The sequence below is a fragment of the Euleptes europaea genome, chromosome 8 (assembly GCF_029931775.1).
Source record: "Euleptes europaea isolate rEulEur1 chromosome 8, rEulEur1.hap1, whole genome shotgun sequence".
Classification (NCBI taxonomy): domain Eukaryota; kingdom Metazoa; phylum Chordata; class Lepidosauria; order Squamata; family Sphaerodactylidae; genus Euleptes; species Euleptes europaea.
This window is the reverse complement of record NC_079319.1, coordinates 70,865,755-70,872,948: the sequence shown is the minus strand read 5'-3', so window position 1 is coordinate 70,872,948 and position 7,194 is coordinate 70,865,755.

Sequence of the window (7,194 nt, the reverse complement as noted above, 5' to 3'; positions counted from 1 at the left end):
CATTGAAGTCCCCTCTCTAATCCCTGCCCTCCTCAAACTCCACCTTCAAAATCTCCAAGTATTTCCCAACCTGGAGCTGGCAACCCTACTAATCTCCATTAGGGCTTTTCAAGTCATAAATGGAGTGGAAATTAAACTTCCTTAACTTTGGCAGAACTCTGCCCTTCTTTCCATTTCACAGGGAAATTTGTTCTGTCAGGTCCATGCTTTTGAAAGGTTATTGGGTGTGTTCTCTCAATAAGCAAGCTTGCATGTGTATGGAGAGATCCAAAGTGAAATCCATAAAGTTGGATCCCATGAATCCATTCTGCTACTGGCTTTCTCCCCAGTACAGAAGACTCTTCCACTTGCAGAAGAATCCTATGTAAGGTTCCTTGTGCTGGAGGAATGCACAAGTGTTGGTGGAAGAGATCGACGGGATCCAACTTATGAATTTCCCAATACGGTATCTTTAAATACATAAGGAAAGAGGCCTACGTTTCCAAAACATTTGGATTACGTTTATTGATGACAAAAAAGCTCCAGTTAGTTGCAAACAAAAATTGCTATGGCAACCAATTAGCATGCTTGCTTGTTCAGAAAACATATTAATTACATAATAGGAAACTGATAATTGATCGATAATTTAAATCATTACTTTTTAGTTGATTTCTTTCTTTTCATATCTTTGATTTAAATTGCTTTGATATAAATCAGTCCCTCTTCCTACCAATACACATAAGATAACAGATGAGATGGGTGTTCCATTTATTCAGTTTGCAAAGGGGAGGACTAATACAGGAGCTGGATTTGTCTTGCCTCAATGAAAAGGAATGCTACAGATGTATGAAACTATGGCTTGTCATTATTTTTTTGTTTATATATTTAAAACAACTCTACACTGCCTTTTCCACCTAACTCAGAGTCCTCAAGGCAGCAATCATTAAGTTCTTTCAAATAGCATTTAAAATACAAATATACATAAGATATTTTAAACAACTAAAACATAGAAACACATATACAGGGAGGGAGGCTAATAGGAGTTAGTGAGGGAACACAGGGGGGAAGTCTTCACCTCTTGGTCAGTACTTGGAAGAGAGACCACCAAAAAAGACTCTGCAGAGGAAGGCAATGGCAAACCAACTCTACTTAATCCTTTGCCTTGAAAGCCCCTTGCTGGGGCCAGATAAAAAAAAATCTAATAATAATAAAAAAAGTTGGCTGCAACTTGACGGCACTTCACACACACACACACATTAAATCCAAGTTCTGACTGTGAGCTAAGCAACAGACAAGAAGAAGTCTTGTCACTACTATGTAGGGTTACCAACTTCCAGATACAAGCTGGAGATCTCCTGCTATTACAACTGCTCTCCAGCTGATAGAGATCAGTTCACCTGGAGAAAATGGCCGCTTTGGCAATTGGACTCTATGGCATTGAAGTCCCTCCTCTCCCCAAACCCCGCCCTCCTCAGGCTCCACCTCCAAAACCTCCTGCTGGTGGCGAAGAGGGACCTGACAACCCTACTAGGGTTGCTGCAAAAGATCATGATATGCTTGCATGGAAACGTACTACTGTCAATTTGAATAGATTCCAGAATGTCTGAAAGGGAGTAGAAAGGAAGCTCTTTTCCCTCCTGTTAATAATGGCATGAAGAAAAGTAATATATCTGCATGTGAAAAAGAGCTCATGCAACTGGAGCTTAAACTCATTAGATGCAGACCTAAATGCAACAAAGCAGCTAAATGCTCATTTAATTGTCTGCTGTCTGACATAAAAAGTGCTCCTAAATAAAGTGAACATAATTAGCTTGATATGAAAGAATAAATCAATGACACTTGTTTTTAATGGCGACACATTACCCAGCTATCTTTCACTTATCACATAGGAAGGAGGAAGGCCTTGGGAAGGGTCAAGGCACTAACACCAACACCTTCTTTTGTCCTTCGAGTGGCTGTTCCACAAAGCTCAGAACACCCTCCCTGTCGTTCTTGTTTAATGCTGTTTCAGCTGTAGAGAATCAGTGGTTTCCAGCTGTGGTCAGTTCAACCCCGTGATGAAGATGGGCAGGTCACCTCGGGGAAGTAAAACATTAGGGCTAGCTAAATATTTGGTGACTTTTAGCTGTTGGTGATTGTGGGAGGTGAACAGTTTCCAGATGGTCTAATACCAACCTGTTCTTTTAATCATGCAGGTTCTGGAAGAATTCTAATTGAACCCAATTAAGTTATCCTAGGCTGAAATCTTAGATAATTTGAAGCAGGTTTTTAATAACTTGGCCTGATGTCTGTCTACACAAAGGAAGATCTGTTTTTTTATCTAAGGAACCCATTCATGATTCTCTTATTTGTAAAACTGAAATGCTCAACTTATCCCTTTTCTTTCGTTTACTTTTTTTGGAACTTGTCTGTTAGTGATATGATAATTGGATGAAAGTATTTCCTCTGGGTACAGGCAACTGATTCAGTGGTGGACAAAAAGCACCAACCATCAAATTGTCAAAAACTAGGATTAGGCAGAGAAAGCCAGTGTGGTGTGGTGGTTTAGGTGTTAGACTAGGATCTGGGAAGCCCAAGTTCAAATCCCCACTCTGCCAAGGAAACTTGCTGGGTGACCTTGGGCCAGCCACACACTCTCAGCCTCGACCCTGGCAATTATTTGGATGGGAGACCTCCATGGAATACCAGGGGCATGACACTTCCGGCAGGTAGTGGCAAACCACCTCTGAACATCTCTTGCCTTGAAAACCCTACTGAGTTGCCATAAGTCAGCTGTGACTTGACGGCAATAAACCGTTTTAGGCAAACAATAACCACTTAAAGGAATAGCATCCAAAAAATGTTGACGGTGTTTGGGATTTCAGACCACAGTGCCTGGCTACATGTAATACTTCTGACATGACAGCTCTGCTTGCCACAGGCTCAATCCCCCTGGTGGGGGCAGACCTGGTGGTATCTCCAGTTAAAGCACCTCAGGTTGCAGGTGTGTGCAGAAAAACCTTCCTGTACCTATATGGCTGGAGAGCCACTTCCAGTCCCAGCAGACAATAGCTTGATGGATCAATGGTTGACTGCATAGAAGGCAGCTTCTGCCTCCTAATTACCCCTGCTCTTCCTCGTCCCAAATTCTAGGGAAAATTTGACCTTCATTGTGAAAGTCTATGCCCAAGGAGGACTTAAACACCATCATAAGCTGAATTTATTGTTTGTTTATAAGGCCGATTAAAAATTGTTCTGTTTCAGTACGCCTTTGGAGGAGTGAGTTTTTAAATACATGAATTGTTTGCCCCTTTAAAACATCTGATATATGTCTATGGCATTTGCAGATTTGTGGTTTACATATAACTTTAATTAGAAATTGTTTATCTCATATTATTAACTGCATTGAGTGGGGTATGCATTTTAAATACAGTGTCTATATAGAGAGAGGAGGGTATATGTGTAGGTTGTACGTTTGAGCGGTAAAGAGCAAGGCGCTCCGCAGGAAAATGAAGCATATGTTACATGTTTTAGAAAATATAAATGTTTCATAATAAAATCTGAGTCACGGTGTCAGAAACCAGCCTTATGATACTGGATAGATTTTGTAGATGCTTGTGCCAACTATGGAAATGAAGCTGCAGCCTTCCTGAAAGGTCAGCTGTAAAGCCCACTGTGAGTAAAGGTAAAATGGTAAAGGTAAAGGTCCCCTGTGCAAGCACCGGGTCATTTCTGACCCATGGGGTGACATCACATCCCAACGTTTACTAGGCAGACTTTGTTTACGGGGTGGTTTGCCAGTGCCTTCCCCAGTCATCTTCCCTTTACCCCCAGCAAGCTGGGTACTGTGAGCAAAACATGAGAGTAAATCTCCAGGATGCATGCAGAGTTTCAACTGCCCATGCCCTCCTGCCCTACTTCTCTTCCCTTCCCCAAGTCTCGACACAAATGCATTTTTTAATCAATGTCAATTGACTCCAGATTTTTTAAAAATGGCTGGGAGGCACTCGATAAACAAGGGACTGAGAAGGGAGACCTTAGAGTTGAACTACCAGCTCCAGTTCATTGTCACTGTCATTTGGAAATGGGGCAGTTTGAAAAGTTAGCCCAAAGTAGCGGGGCTTAGATCAGAAGCTGCACTTGATTGAAAATGATTTGCTTGGTAAATTGTACACAGTGAAAGGAAGCAAGGAAGCATCCCTGCCAGAAAAATGAGCAGGCGCTTGGCACCACTTTATTTGAGGTAAGCCAGTGCAACTCTCTAGGTCAACCTCTTGAGTTTCTTTCACAAGCAAACAGTAGATACAAGTGGCTGAGCCCATGCTTAGGGATGCAAACCTCCAGGTACTAGCAGGAGATCTCCTGGTATTACAACTGATCTCCAGCCGATAGAGATCAGTTCACCTGGAGAAAATGGCCACTTTGGAAGGGGGATTCTATGGCATTATAACCCAGTGAAGTCCCTCCCCAACCCAACCCCACCCTCCAGCCCAGAAATCTCCAGAAATCCCAACCTGAATCTGACGACCCTACCCATGCTATAGGTTATTTATTTATTTACTTCATTTCTTGTGTGACTGTCTCATAGAGACTCAAGGTAGGTTATAGAGTTATGAACGACAATGCACACATTCTGCATCTGAAGAAAAATATGGCAAAAGTGGATTACACAAATGAAAGAACAATGAAACAGAAACAGTATACTCCGTCACATGAAACTCTTCTTGGTCTTACTGATGAGCAGTTTTTCCATATGGAGTTCTATCTTTAGAATCTCTGCCCATAAGCATATCCTGTTCTTTACTATCCTTGAACACTTTCAAGGGACTTCCTCTGATTTATCACTGTTGAGTACCTTCAAACAGATGCAAACTATTTTGAACATTTTTAAAATTTATATTTGTACAGCTTGACAGTATTCCTATTCACTTAATTTCCCTTTGAAATGTTCCCACAGTTTTTTGGGGTGTGGGTGTGGAAACATTTTTTTTTAAAAAACGTGACTTTGATTTTTTTTCTCCATTGCATGCCACTCCTCCATACAGTCTCATAGCCCAAGTAGATACATCATTTTCCCCAGCTGATTGTTTCCATGGGGAAAGCACAGGTAGCTACACGAGGGAGTAATCTAGATCAAGAAAACAGTAAAGGGTGAAAGGGTGCTTCCCCACTCAAATCAGCAACCTCCAGAAGCTGCTCTGAATTGCAAAATAATTTGTGGGCGATGCTGATCACAGGGGAGAGGTCATGGCTCAGTGGTGGAGCATCTGTAGCATGTCCCAGGTCCCATCCATGGCATCTTCAACTGAAAGATCAGGTAGAGAGCCAGCGTGGTATAGTGGTTAAGAGCGGTGGTTTGGAGTGGTGGAGTCTCATCTGGAGAACCAGGTTTGATTCCCCACTCCTCCACACGAGTGGCGGAGGCTAATCTGGTGAACTGGATTTGTTTCCCCACTCTTACACACGAAGCCAGCTGGGTGACCTTGGGCTAGTCATATTCTCTCAGCCCCACCTACCTCACAGGGTGTCTGTTGTGGGGAGGGGAAGGAAGGTGATTGTAAGCTGGTTTGATTCTGCCTTAAGTGGTAGAGAAAGTCAGCATATAAAAACCAACAACTCCTCCTCCTTCTAGTAAGTGATGTGAAAGACCTCAGCCCGAGAACCTAGAGATCCTCTGCCTGTTAGCATAGAAAATGCTGAGACCAATGGTTTCATGTGTTCATGATTTCTCATGTCACATCTGTTTTGGAAGGTTTCCTGTCTTTCCGGAATGTTTCCAAGTTCAGATCCTTTCCAGTATTTATTATCAGGCATGGTTGGGTCAGATCTTGATGAAGAAACTTCCAAAAGCCCTTCTCTCATTGCCTGCCTGACTTGACACAGGTCTTAAATAATAGCTTATTGTTTGTCTAAGCGGCTGTTTACATTTTTAAATGGTGTTTTAATGGAGTAACCAATCACGTTTGCTGTCCTCACTGGCAGTTGCCCCAAAGGTTTGCTGTCATCCAGGAAATGTCTCATGTTCTACACTCTACCCGTTTATCAATTGCCACTTATTCAGCTTTTCGCTCCCGCAGCCGTCTCAACATCACAATCATTACAATGTCTCTGGAGACGGTTGCCTTAACATCTCATTAAAAACGAGCATGCTTGTCTCCTCGTCTCTCGCGCTGTTCTTCACTTGTCATGTTCTGCCCTCCCTCGTCTGCGTCCCGTTCCCTTTGCACGTTGCCTCCTCCGCAGCTCCGCCGTTTCTGCCTCTTTCTCATTAGTGAGGAACAATTTTTTAAAATTATTTTTTCTCTCAGGCTTTAGAAGAGAAGCAATATTGTTTTGACTGTTCTTAATTATATTAATGTCAGCAGAAGATATCCTTTAATATATTTAGTTGTTTCCTCTAATTTTGGACAAACCTAGAATATTCTTGCCAAGATTTCAGATTTCCTGGAAATAATTCTGTGGAAACTGGATGTTTGCTTTAAAGACAAGGAAGAATTGGTCGGACTGACATAATAATTTCCTCTCCACGGGGTCCAAGAAGGAAGGAGTAAAAAATATATTTGATAATGACAAAGGACAAGAAACATATATTACTAATCTCTGCTATAGTACATAAAATTACTGTGCTATTAATTTAGCCTCCCTTGATAGTGGAGTGTTGTGAGAGAGACACTTGGGAACAATAATGAAGAATGTGTGTTGCATGTGTCATTGAACTGTGTCTTATTGGAAGAATCACGGAAATAGATGAGTCAAGTAGTCCACCAAGAGAGCCATTCATGTTTGCCAGAAGAGGTTAAACTAATAGGTATTCCCTGATTAGAAGAGGCTGCCTGTTCATAATTATCATGATTAGCTACTGATTTGGTTCATGTCCTGCTTGTGGGTAGAGATAGAATCATAGATTCGTAGAATCATAGAGTTGGAAGGGACCACCAGGATCATCTAGTCCAACCCCCTGCACAATGCAGGAAATTCACAACTACCTCCCCCACACACCCCCAGTGCCCAGAAGATGGCCAAGATGCCCTCCCTCTCATGAACTGCCTAAGTTCATAGAATCAGCATTGCTGACAGATGGCCATCTAGCCTCTGCTTAAAAACCTCCAGGGAAGGAGCACTTACCACCTCCCAAGGAAGCCTGTTCCACTGAGGAACCGCTCTAACTGTTAGAAAATTCTTCCTAGTGTCTAGATGGAAACTCTTCTGATTCAATTTTAATCCATTGGTTCTGGT